Consider the following 13,391-nt stretch of genomic DNA (forward strand, 5'->3'; position numbering starts at 1 on the left):
TTATTTTTATTATGAAATACATTGGTAAATTATTAACTTTTGTTGGAGTTTGATGAAAACACGGTTTTTTTTTAAAAAAAAAATCAAGAATCTTGATTTAGTTCCACTCTTAGCCAGCTTGACTGAAAACTAAAACTCAAAGATTTTGAGTTAGTAATGAGGGAAGTTCCAAGAAAGTTTGAAAAATGAGGATATTAATTAACCAAAACTGTACCGCTCTTATTTTCAAATATTATCTCGGCATTTAAATAAAAAGAGACTAATTGTATTTTTTACATAGAGGCCACAATCATTCCCACTCATTAGATGTCAAATTAGGTGGCTTGGGGTGAGTTACCGAGTCCGAGATTTTTATTTTGGAGAATTTTGTGTCTATCAAATGACTCTCTTATAACCACTCATTTTGAAATTTAAGGGACTTGAATGATTGTGACCTCCTTGTACAAAAGCTAAATGGTATCTTATAGACAATCCCTCCGAAAAAAGGTGGAATTTGCACAAAGCATCAATTTTAAGCAATTAGGGTGTATTTGAAAACCATGCTGAAAGACGTAGTTTTGATGCCAAAAAGCCTTGTGATTTTATGAAAAATTTATTGTCATCCCTAATTATGCAATGGAAACGTCTTCCATACCTATCATTTGGACAACGAAATGATGTATACGTAGTATTCCAATGGTTCAGATCATACATGGCAACATCTAAAGGCCACATAGGAGTTTCATATTCTATTTTTTATTAAAAACAATATTAACTTAAAAATTTAGAATATCGATGTAAATTTATATAGCGCACCAAATAAAAATAATAAAAATAATTATTTCAGTTGTGTTTACCTTTTTTGTTCAAGATATTTTTATTACTTTATTTAGTGCACCATATAAAAATATATCTATACCCAAAATTTTAAACGGATATTATTTTAAATAAAATTAAAATTCATAACTATTTTAAGGCTATTGGATGATACTAGGTTCGATCTGAACCATTCGAAGGTGCTTGTGCAAATTCAAGTATCCATATTACGATGCTATACCATCCTGAAATAAAATTTAAAGCTCCAAAAATAGTAGAGATAAGTATATCCATAGATAATAATTTTTTTTTAAAAATAGACGGTCCAAATTATGTGTTACAATATTTACTATTTTCATGAATTGAATTTTTGTTTCTTATATTCATATATCTCAAGGTCGAGATGATCAATCAGAGATTTTCTAGCCTCGGAACAACCTTCTCGAATAGGTTTTTTGGGATGCGCCTCACTTGAATAGTACAAGGTTCACACCATATACAGTTACACAATAAATTTTGAACAGTCATTTCGTGCAAGCCGGACCACATTTCTACAATATGCGGTCTAGAGGTATAAAACATTCATCTTAAAGATGGATGCAAATAGGTGGTTCATTTAAAAACAATTGTAAGTTTGTAACTAATGGTTCAAATGTTTTTTAATGTAGTTATTATTTTCGGTTTTTTTTTTTTTTTTGTCATATTCATGATCTCCATGTTGAAGATTATTCATACTCTAAAAATTAGCATCAAATTATGCCTACAAAAATATATTTATTGCTAGGGCTGCATTTCTACAATTTGCGGGCAGCACGCATGCTAACCGCGTCCTTGACTCTTTTATTTATTTATTTTTCCTTTTAAAAAATCGAGAACTAGCCCTTCCCGCCCTTTCCTTTCGCGATTCTATACTGTCCACTGCGCATCGTATCTCACCATTCTGCTCTCTCTCTCTCTCTCTCTCTCTCTAGCATCTAACCCTTCTGTGTTTACTCCTCCCCCATATCTCTCATCGCCATGAATTCATTGGCTCCACCTCTGATAACTCTATTTCTTCTTCAATTCTTCCCATTAAGCTGCAATTCTTCTGAAACTCATTTTATCGAGAACCAGACAAGAACATCTCCATATCCAGCAATTTCAGAGCTCATTTTAGCAGGAAAAAGTCCTCTTTCTTGAAATTCTTCAAAACAACTGGTTCCTGCTTTTTTCATCTTAGGCGACTCATCAGTGGACGTTGGAACCAATAATGGTCTTTTAAGTCTTGCCCAGTCAGTTCTGAGGCCCTATTGTAGGGATTTTCACACTCACATGCCTATGGTCGGTTCTGTAATGGACGTCTCATTGTTGATTATCTAGGTAATGTAATTATCCAGCATTTCTCTTGAATTTTTTGTTGACTTTAGAGATCTTTGTTTTGGGGATTTCATGGATTATGACTATTAATTTTTTTTTTTTATTTGTAATATCTTGTGGCAATATAGGTGGTATATATTAGGGCATTTCATTGACGTGATTATCCGTTGTATCTTTTGCATTTTCTTGTGTGTCAAATTTAGTGTTCTTTATTCAGGTATTTCATGGATTACGATGTTGTTTTTGTAATCTCATTTGTTAATCCTTGATTCTTCATCATTCTCTTCTGATTTTTATAAAATTTGCAGCTTAGATGTTATGGATGTTTTGTTATATTTTTTGAGTCTTATAATTAAGGATTTTATCTCCATTTAATGGCTTTATGTATGAGTTTCTGTGGATTATCTTCGTTAATTGTTTCTTTGAACATATCCCTGAACCTCAGTGACGTTTATTCCAGGATATTCCATAATTATGATCTCGGTTTTTTTACCATCTTTAGATTATCTTTATTGAGGGGATTTGCTGGACTATGATCTTTGTCTCTCCAATCCTCGTTCTCAATTCTCCATTATTTTTGCCGTTTCTGTAAATTTCAAGGATTGTCTTTTTTTGGAGATTCCTGAAGCTATTCACGAAATTTGATTTTGATATGAATCTTTTGTTTTCTTTTATGCAAGCCTTACAATCAAGAATTATCTTCATTTGAAACAGTATTAGGTCTTTGATGGGAAAAGATTTTGGATTACCAGAGGTTTTTGTGATGAGATTTTTAGTTTGTTTCAATTTTCGTTTTCTTAAAGTATAGCTTTTATTGGTGGATTTGAAGTATTCAAATCAGAAGATATGTTTCTATTTGAAGCTGTAATTTTCTTGATAATGCAGTTACACAGAGTTTTTACTAATTATGCAAAAGACATACATATTTCTTTGATCAATTTTCTTTTTAAAGAACTCTATTATCATCACCATCATCCAAGCTTTATCCAAACTATTTGGAGTCGATTAAAGAACTCTATTTTTAAACCTTTAAAAAATAAGGGGCTGCCCGTTTTTTTTTAAAGAAATGTTTCTGAATGATTCACTTTGTTTGCATTTCTAACTTAGAAGTTATTCCTCATTTCTAAAATCCTTATAAATTATTCAAATTTTAGTTGCCACGTGAGATTATTGATCTTAAGTGTATCTTTGTTAATGAGTCAAGATATTCGCTTTTCATTTGTTTTGTCTTTGGAATCTTGCATGTAATATTTTATAAATCCATTATAGGACATAATTCTTATGCTATTATTTCCTTGTATCATTTCATAGTTCTTTGATGTTGCCATACGATTGATTTTCCCCTTTTGCTTCTAATTTTCAGTTTCTCTCTCTTTCAAACATGTCAATTTTCTGCTTTGGCTTGTAGAGTGGCTCAGATTTCAATCCAAGGTTATCAGTTTTGTTCAAAGAAGGAATAGAAAGAAAAAGGAGCTATCACCATCTTTCGGAGTGAGTTAAACCAATTTATTCTCAAATTTTGTTCGCACCTAATATTTAAGTCATTACCTAGCAGGAGTGGTCCAAAGTCTCCCTCTCTCTTTGCCAAGGGTCTCTCTCTCTCTCTCTCTCTCTCTCTTGCGTGTACAGGCAGGTGGTATGCTCTCTGTGTTGGAAATCTGGAAGACGTCATTCTTGCTTATAATTTTGTTTACTGGTTTTTCATGTTACTCAAATCATTAATCGACTGATCCTTTCTTGTTTTGATCTTTTGTGACCAGCACTACGTTTAGGACTCCCTTTTATTCCTCCTTATCTTGGAACTAGAAGGCATGTTCAGGATATGATCCATGGAGTAAACTATGCCTCTGCTGGAGGTGGGATTTTGAGCAGTAGTGGGAAAGAACTGGTATTCCACCTGGCTGCTTTCAAAACTCCTTTATTTTTCTTCCTACTGTATATTGCCATAAATCATTCATCCAAATTTCAGGAGATTTCAAAATCCCAAGCCAGCCATTGAACCACGTTTTTATTCAAAAGGGGACAAAATCTGTACAACCAACTTTCCTGCATGCCCTTTAAAAATGACAATAATGAAAATTTCCAGATATCAGGTGTAAATATCAGCTAAAATCTGCATTCTGGCTTCTGTCTATCGTATCTTCTCTGCATCTTTCTCTCATCACAATTTTTTTTAGATCTTGAATGAAATTTTAGCACCCTACTAAAATTGATACCATATCCACAATTAAATACCTTCCTTTATACCAGTTGTAATGTGGACTACATGAACCATGGGACCCAGGTGCTTGGCTCTACAGACTCACAAATGGGCGTTAGGATCTCAACTTTGTTTGATTTCTGTTGTCTTAACAATTGGTCACAATTCATAGTTCAAGCTCATGTTCGGAAATTTTTAATCACCCTATTATTAAATTTCCAGGGGTGGCTCCAATGATATGTTTTTGAATGGGTTTTATTTTGCTAAAATTCATTGGCTTATGAAAATATAACACCATTCTCCTTCACAAACTGAATAGAAGACACAAAGACTGACATGCTCCGCCATGACCACTATCGCAAGTAATTGGCACGGGTGAATGAAGGGCCTTAAAACCTAATCGATAAATAATATGTGGCGAGACAATTGCTTTGGGCTTGTCAAATTTATCCTATGTAAAAGCTGGAAAAAATAGAAGCATTCCTATTTTTTGGTGCCTAGCTATGACACACTCCTATTTTGTGGTGCCTATATTTACAATTCTGATTATGTGGTATCAGGGTGAGCGCATTTCTTTTACACAGCAGATTCAGCAAGCTAAATATACATTCGAAAAGATGGTACTATGTTTTGGAGAGAATGCCGAAAAGATGCTGATTTCCAACTCTCTCTTTCCTATTTCAATTGGAAGCAATGATTACATTCACTATTTCATGGATAATGTCTGGCACGTTCAGTCGATCTACTTTCTTTGGGAATTCAACCAGCTCTTAGTGAGGGGCGTCAAGAGGGAATTACAGGTATTGAATTGCTTTTTACTTTCCTTGTAAATGTTGATCATATAGCAAGTGATTAAACAAGCATCTTTGACCAAAGCCCATGTGATCTCTAAGTTAAGCTTGCTTGTACAAGAATAATACTAGGATGGGTGACACACAGGAATTCCAAGCAGGAAAAAATAAGTTAAAAACTAAAAAGAGCAAGGTGTAATACAGTGGATGTGCCAACATTTTAATTAAATGTATTGATTAAGGTCCTACAATGGAAGAAACGTAAGAAGAAACCAATTCAATCCTAATATTTGTATCCAATAGGCACAAATTAATATAGCAGTTCACAAAATGTGTTGCAAGAAATACTAATGCAGTTGGAGAAAGTAATCATTCGAATCATGATAAAAAGGAAAAAAGTATGTTACAATGCAAAACATATATATATAAAAAGAAAATTGGCCAAATGATACGATTGTTCTGTCGAAATATTGTTTGGTATCTAGGCTGATCAGCGAAAAGTATGGCTTTATCTTCTCTAGTGGCAAAAAACTCTGGTGACAAACATTCTGTTTTATATAGCAGATTCCTGTTCAGTTTTCGACAAGTAAGCCCACAAGGAAGAAACAGATTTTGATGAAACTGTTTGATTGTCTTGGAAAACATGCTGTATTTTTGTAATTTTAGAAGTTCAATGGGTTCCTGTATTTTTGTAGAGAAATATTGCTTTATACTTCCTTCATGATAAAATTTCATTCCGAAGCCATGCAATTTCTTTCCCATCGTTTGTGCCAACGTTCAAAAATGTTCTTATCCTTTGCTACAGGTACTGAGATGTATTATCAGTAGATTTACCCAATAAAGTATTTTTTGACGAATTACTTGAAGTGCACTTCAGTCCTACCAATCTTAACTTTTGAAAATGATTGCCATTTTCTTAAGTTTACATCTTTTTCTACTTCATGGTGCTTTGCCTGAACTTGGAAATCAAACAGCAAGTATGGTTTTGTAACATTCAAATTGTTTTTCAGAGCTTGTATGATGTCAATGTTCGTAATGTCGTGGTCATGGGGCTTGCTCCTCTTGGCTGTGCTCCACATTACTTGAGCAAATATGACAGTCAAAATGGGGAATGTGTTGAGCTCATAAATGGCATGATAGTTCAGTACAATTACTTGATGAGGTACATGGTCCAAAAATTTAGTAAGGAGAACCCAAATGCCGATATCATCTTCCGTGATTTATACGAAGGTGCAACAGATATTCTCAGAAACCGTGATCGCTATGGTGAGGGGGTCTTTTCTTTCCCCTCAAGTCTGCAGGATGCAAACCAAAATATATAACTGATATTGGCATTTCCACATAGGTTTTGAGACCATCACTGAAGCATGCTGCGGATTTGGTAAATATAAGGGTCTTGCTATGTGCTTCTTCTCATCCTGGGCATGTAATAATGCCTCCAATTATGTTTGGTGGGACAAATATCATCCTATAGATGCAGTGAATTCCATACTTGCAGACAATGTGTGGTCTAGCCAGCATTCAAATATATGCTATCCCATGAATCTAAAAGATATGTTACAGAAGGTATGAACTCTGGTTCTTTTGACCAAAGGAAACAGTAATCCTTGATTCCTTTTCTATATTTTTACTACAATTTCAGACACCAATTTAAATCCAGACAGGCCTTATTGGATTTATATAATCATTCAAGTAAGTGTTACATTAACTTGATGTCATATTGGCATTTGAAAACTGGGCTGAGTTGACTCGGACACGGCCGAGCTAGTCGTAAAGCATATAGTACTCGTCCAAGTACTGTACACTGATTGAAATAGAAGGGGGGAAGGAAATCCACCACCTAGTTTTACTAAACTTCATCATAGGAGCTTAAAGTTGAGTCATTTTGCAAAATTTTAGATTTATCTAAAAAATCACTAGATGCACCAACTAGAACCATTAGATCCGACAAAAACAATTATATCTCTTGCATTTAAAGATAAAAATTGGGGGTTTTTTGCACGATTTTGGAAAACTTCGAGCTCTTCAATTCCGTTGCCAATCTGATGAAAATCGAAGATTAGGATCATGTTTGTGTTCTTGATCTATCCGTAGGCTAGTTCCTCCAAAAAAATAAAAAATAAAAAGGAGGAATTCGTATATCTTATTTTTGGTGTTTTTATTCATTCTCTTTTTTCCTTTTCTTTTTTATATTTTATATTATTTTAAAAGCCAATAATGACAATTGTTTTTCATTTCATGTTCTATATACATGTTTTAATGTTTATTTTTTTAAACATTTTATGGTTTTCCTAATTTCCCCTTCTTTTTTTCTTTGGTCCTTTTCTGGGCTTGGGCAGAACTTGGGCAAATCCACTAGGGCTTGGGCAAGGGCTGAATCCTGAGCCCAATCCAAGTTTTGAAACCTTGTGTTTTATCGTATATAATCCACATCGTTTTCAGCAAGTTATTCACACCATTTGGTAGGTCACTTGCAATTACGCATATATCATACTGGTCTACATAGAAACTATCCAAACCATTTACACATGTAACTCACAGTAAACACGATTTGAATCTGAGGTATGGTATGCTCCCTGACTAAAGTGTCTTTAATAAGTCGTTATCAGCAGTCTTCATCATCACCGGTCTATATTTCTGGAAATATGAATGGTTGGTGACAGCACAGGGAAGCAGTGTCATACTGTGACAATCAACTATGCCTTCACTGCCCAGCCAATGAAGACTTATGATTCACTCCCACTAAGTTGACACTACTTGGACATTGAACTTATACCAGTTCCCTCTGTACATCTGCATCTTCGACTTCTGATCTGAATATAAAGCTTGGAAATGTAGTGGTTATGTCCCTGCAAAAATAAAGTTCTCAGATTGCATTTGCTTGGAAATTAGACAAAAAATAGTTTCGAATAATGCTCAAGGTTAAAAGTTGAAAATAAATGAATAATGGAAATTCCTTCTATTGGTCCTCTCCTTATAAATGCTATGGTAGCTAATTGGCAGTGATGGTTCCTATGCTTGGTCTTCTTCTTTTTTTTCTTCAAGGCTCGAACCCTTGTCCCCCAAATAAAAAGCCTAAGATGTGTACCACTAGGCTAATGCTTCAAGGACAATGTTTATATTCATTCGAGAGCCAGTTTTACAATTTATTAAGATCAGAGTCTGATGGGAAAAAGAGCACAAGTGACGTTACAACTCGTCCTGAAAATACACTGATACCTTCATGAAAAGTAGGAGCTGATGTTATAAATACTAGGACATGATGAAATCATAATGATGCATGGTAAACTATGTTGTCCAGGTACGGTAACCAATATTGACTCTGCAGCCTCTGCTATGAACATGATAAGTATTGCACTAAATTTCCCATGAACGATGTATAGGGAGAGACTTGTATGAGGAACTAGAAACTGTTGAATATTCAAATATAGCTTTAAACACTTCAAAATATCACCTAGGGTGGGCCTGAAAATCCTTTTTGTCTAGATATGGGGATTGTCATTATAAATCTCAAAAAATAAGGATCCAGAAGAAAATTTGGGGTAGGTGGGTGATGGGTATTTAGTACCACAAAAGAATGATTGCCAATACTCATCATTACTTGTGTAGGATATAATTTAGCAGGTATTCTTAATTCCTTTGTTTTAAGAGCTTTTGAGTTGGTGGAATTGCTTTCTGACTTCTCTTACTCTTTAACCAGCCTAATCCATTCATGCACTCCATCATAAAATAAAGTTGGCTTGAGCTTAGCCCCCTCAATAGCTATCTCTTAAGGCATTGTCAATAATATAAATGTACTTGTTGCTTCCCATTTTCAACATAAATGATCAATATGCATATAAAACTATCTATGCTGTGTAAAATTTTATAAATCCTTCAGTTATTTAGCTGCCTTTGAACTTATGGATCATGATCAAGCTTTTAAATTGGTGTTGAAGTGGGCTGCCTGGGCACCATAATTTTGGTTGAACTGGGCAGCTAGGTTTATTCAACAAGTTGTTGAGAACTGGTTATGGAGGGACTGGTTTGAACTATTCTTTTAGAAACTCTATTATTTCCCCAAGGATGAAGAAGTCGGGAAGGAACTGCTTTAGCCTAAATTTTACCTTTATATATATATATATATATATATATATTAACTTTCATATGTTACTAAATCTTAAGACAAGCCAACCCCAAATAGTTGGGAAAAGGCTCTGATGATGATGATGATGATGACTAATCTTAAGACATGCATTCATAACAACATTAAGAGGGTTTGGGTCAATGAAAGTTGTGTGATATGATAGTGAAATAGCAGCCCAAGAATAAATAAAGAAAAATTCTCAAGGATGGAATCATGGGATGTGAAAATGCATTAATGATCATTGACAACCATGGATGAACACCAGTTGTGTGATGTACTCTGATGAACAATGCACCAATGAGACTGGTTTCTAGGAAGAAGTTAGGAATCTTGAACAACCAATAATATGGACAGGATGGGAATGGGAAAGGGGAGACGAAAGTATTAGGATTGGGGTGGTGGTGGTGGTGGTAAGGCATTACTTCATCTAAATGATTGGTGAGCATAACTTTGTAGGTTCTAGAATTAATGAAGTCCCAACAAGATAGAACATCTCAATGCTGATACTGCTCCATATTTTACTTCATGATTACTTAAGATTTGATAATGTGAATTTCTGGAAGTACCTGCTGTGAGTATGAGCAATGTGCCATTCAAAATCTTTGGTGAAGGGTGCTCACATTGGAGTTTCAGTTTATTTCCTAGGTTAAAAACTCAACCTATTTTGTAATTGCATTGAATTGTTTTCTTTCCTTTCTAAAAGATATTAAAGTTATCCTGAACCTATTGTCTGTAAAAAAAACACTCCTTTTCCCCTTTTCATCTGATGACACATGTTGTTTTCTTGATTTTACTGACTCATGAAACTTCTTTTCTTTTATGCAGGGAAACTAAAGCACTGAGAAAATTTAAAGGGTCTCAAATAAATCATGATGAACCAGTAACGTTGGTAAAGCTAACATGTTTGCATAATATAGTATTTTATCTTGAATGACTTGAGCTTGATGATAAAATGAATGCAATCGGTGTTAGTACTTTTAAAACATGTCCAGATAATTTTTCCTTAAAGCTATCGTATTATCAAAAGGTTTCAAAAATTTGACTGAACATATTTTTTCTAACATTTGCAGCAATTCTTCGAATGGGCTAAGTGCATATGCTTTTTCAGCAAGATGAAACCTGATAATGGTTGCTATAACAACAGTGGCTTAAAGTTTGGCGTTCACATTCAAGTAAGCCCTAGTAGAGTAATCCAATTAGCTCAACCCACAAAGTTTTCAGCTTCCTATTATTTGAATTCACTTTCTTAGGCTTTATATGTGGTACATTTTGTAATTACTAAGGCTTGCAATGTTCAAACCAATTTGTCATATTTTGTGGGAAGATAAGAGACTTTTCTGGTATGTTTATAAATTTTATTAAATCTGAGACAAAGACAAGTTGGAGTCTCACAAGAAGCAGGGCATAAGGGAAAAGGAAACAGGAACAAAGAAGTAAGATTCAAAATTTGCAATTTACGCCTCCATTTTGTGGGGCTTATGGGTAACCACCCATGAAACATGGTTGAGACCTCTTAAACCTAGGTACTGGAGTGGTAGGAAAGAAAGTAGGTGCAGGAGATATTATGCAATCTAGAAGACATAGAACTTGAGGCCTAATTATATATTTGGGTGAATGAACAGTTCATTTCTGCGGTATACAGGTTATGTCTAAAAAGCTCAAAATTAAGCTCCACCTAACATGTCTATTGTACTTGCTTTCTGGCCATCAATTGGCATTGTCATGAAAGGAAACTTAGTTCAATTAGGGGACAGGAATTGCAATCCCATGGTTGTTGGGATTAGGAGCGGGATTGGGAGAGGAATCCAGATTAGGAGTAGAGGATTGTGAAATGCGGAAGATCCCTATGGTTGGAAGAGCCATCCATACAGTGCATTTGTTGGGGATCTAGATCCCCAAATGCTAGGGTATCCCAATTTAGGGATCTTGCCCTCAACCTTAAAGTGCATGTATAGTTTAAGACTATATACGTTTTTTAAAGTAGGGATCCTTTTATTTATAATCAAATAATACAACTATATTAAAAGTATAGTTGTATTGCTAGCTGGCTCAAAACTAAGAAAATCATTAGTTTGGTTGTTCTTTTCGACTTTAAAGTTGGGATTGAGATCCCTAACAATAGGAATCGGGATCCCAAACAGAGGGGATCGAGATCTCAAAATTTAGAAATAGAGATTCCTTTGCCGGAGCGCTGAAGCGATATTGTAGAGTGAAATCACCATGTTTGTTGGGAGATCTCAGCAACTATGGGTAATCGAATTTCTCTGGAATTTTGTTCCTCTCTCTTCAAGAGAAATGACTGTTTTTTGTTTTTGTTTTTTAGGGTTTGGTTTTTTCTGTTTTCTGTTGGGGGGGGCGGAGGGGGGTTGGGTGGCAGGCCAATAAAATAAGGCTGTACCACATGATTATTGGAAATTTGATCCTAATTGTAGTGCAACTTTGAGATCATCAAACAAAATAACAATCTCGGAGAAAAGAGATAACAAGGATACACTGTTAATATTAATTTACGTAGTCAAAATAATCATTTGTTACTTCAAGAGGAAGTTGCTTACAGTCAAAATATGGTACAGTCATGATCTTCATCGAGGACGGATTTCGTGCGACAAATGCCTTCCATTCTTCTCTATCAATCTTACCATCACCATTTGAATCCGCGTCGATGAACGTCTGTGAAGAGTTAACAAAGAAAGCACCAAGCAAGTGACAAAATAGACAACAAACTATTGAAGATGTATTGGGATAGGCATCAAACTACATGCTGATAGATCCTTTTTCTGAGTAAATGTTCAGAAAACCATGGCTAAGACTACAACAATACAAAGTAGTATCACATAACAATATCTGGTCATTGGCCAAAGATTTGCACCTTATCAACGATGGCTTCAATAATGTCATCTGATAGACTCATGTCTGATTCATTAAGAAGAGCCAGTACCATTTCTTTGACCTGAACAATAAATGACATTCACAAAGAGAATATCACATACTTTTGAGTAAATCACATATTAAATTCAATACAAAAGCAAACAAACCATCAATATTAGATTTCGAGATGTGTAAACAGAAAAGATTGTTGTTAGTGACTCTAGCATGCTGCCCTGTCTCTCCCACACGTTGCAAATTCAGAATGCCAGGCATAAGGGGTGTTTTGCAGCATTAGGGCTCCAACTTCCTGGTAAAAAATCTTATTCTTCTCTCATCTATTCCTGTTTCTGTTAGTTTCCCTGATGATATATCTCTGATTTATCAGTGCGATGATCTGTTTCGGTAGATTTTGTTGGTGTTCGTTTTCTTGATTGGGGTTGTTTATTTATCTTTCTTTTTTCTACAATTATTGGTGATTATTGTTGGTGTTTGGTGGATTTTGGTGTTGGTTATGATTTTCTAATGTGAAACGTAGAGAAATAAAGTAGAATTAAGAGACTGTGATTTGGGGAGAGAGAATGTAACTTGGAATTATGGCTGCTTTGATAGAGAGGTGTGAGTGTGCTGTTTGCGGTACTAGCGGTAAGATATCGAAGATGGTTTTTGATAAATTATAGTGATTGATAAGTCTTTTGAAAAAAAAAAAAAAAGAAGGATTTTTTTTGAGATTAGGTTTTAGATCAAGACAAAAAACTTGATAAATTATATTTTATTTAAATTATAATGATTACCCTTTTGAAAAAAAAACAAAATTTTTTTGAGATTAGGATTTAGATACAAACATGATAAATTACTTAGAATATATTAAGTGTATTTTTTTTTTTCACATTGGCCCTATCTAGTATCTCAATCTAATTTTTAAAATACTTTATAATTTTACAATAATTTTTTTTAAAAAAAATACATCAACATTTACTATTTAAACTACAAATTAACAACATTTAAAGGTTGTGGGAGCACATTGCACTTTTAGTACCTCTAAACAGGTCCTTTATTCGAAGGAGTAAGTGTACAATGTGCTCCTAGGCATTTACTATTTTTAGGAACCAATGGGTTCCGACACTATTATTATTATTTTTATTTTTTTTTATACGATTCTTTTCAAAATTTTACAGGGCACGTTTCGTTGGTTGGATATTTATACATGTAAACACCTAGGAGGAAAAACTTTTGCAAACTTTGTTTGAAAAGGCAT

General features: G+C 34.4%; 1 pseudogene across 1 annotated transcript; it reads left to right on the forward strand.

Annotated features, from left to right (window-relative positions):
• The first annotated feature begins 1,812 nt into the window (after positions 1-1,812).
• Positions 1,813-10,478, forward strand: LOC105420439 (GDSL esterase/lipase 7-like; annotated as a pseudogene). Its single transcript, XR_016050426.1, has 8 exons — positions 1,813-2,154; positions 3,912-4,039; positions 4,912-5,151; positions 5,707-5,790; positions 6,153-6,408; positions 6,488-6,708; positions 10,094-10,157; positions 10,339-10,478. The product of XR_016050426.1 is annotated as a GDSL esterase/lipase 7-like (transcript).
• Positions 10,479-13,391: the final 2,913 nt, after the last annotated feature.

The sequence above is a fragment of the Amborella trichopoda genome, chromosome 2 (assembly GCF_054954075.1).
Source record: "Amborella trichopoda isolate Santa Cruz 75 chromosome 2, AtrichopodaSantaCruz75HAP2 v2.0, whole genome shotgun sequence".
Lineage (NCBI taxonomy): Eukaryota > Viridiplantae > Streptophyta > Magnoliopsida > Amborellales > Amborellaceae > Amborella > Amborella trichopoda.